The sequence below is a fragment of the Sinocyclocheilus grahami genome, unplaced genomic scaffold, assembly GCF_001515645.1.
Source record: "Sinocyclocheilus grahami isolate Dianchi unplaced genomic scaffold, SAMN03320097.WGS_v1.1 scaffold179.1, whole genome shotgun sequence".
In the NCBI taxonomy this organism is placed as follows: Eukaryota; Metazoa; Chordata; class Actinopteri; order Cypriniformes; family Cyprinidae; genus Sinocyclocheilus; species Sinocyclocheilus grahami.
In genome coordinates, this window is record NW_015505358.1 from 468,388 (window position 1) to 468,827 (window position 440).

Below are 440 nucleotides of genomic sequence, written 5' to 3' on the forward strand. Positions count from 1 at the left end.
GATAGATAGATAGATAGATAGATAGATAGATAGATAGATATACAGCCCTGCATCATATTTGTGAAATTCTATACTTGTTTCATACTAAATTTGGGGTGTTGATTCCAGTGCCTGTTTTGCTCTAGTATGTCACACTTTCTCACAAATGATGATGCATGTTGTAGCATTTTTGCTTTTGACAACCTTTTATAAGAAATAGAGGTCTTAAAGTATTCCTTAAAGGATTTTTGTCATTAATCACTTACCCCCATGTCGTTCCAAACCCGTAAAAGCTTTGTTCGTCTTTTTAGACACAATTTAAGATACTTTGGATGAAAACCGGAAGGCTTGTGGCTGTCCGATTGACTGCCAAGTGAATTACACTGTCAAGGTCCAGAAAAGTCTGAAAGACATCGTCAGAATAGTCCAAATTTTGTGTGTGTGTGGGGGGGGGGGGGCGG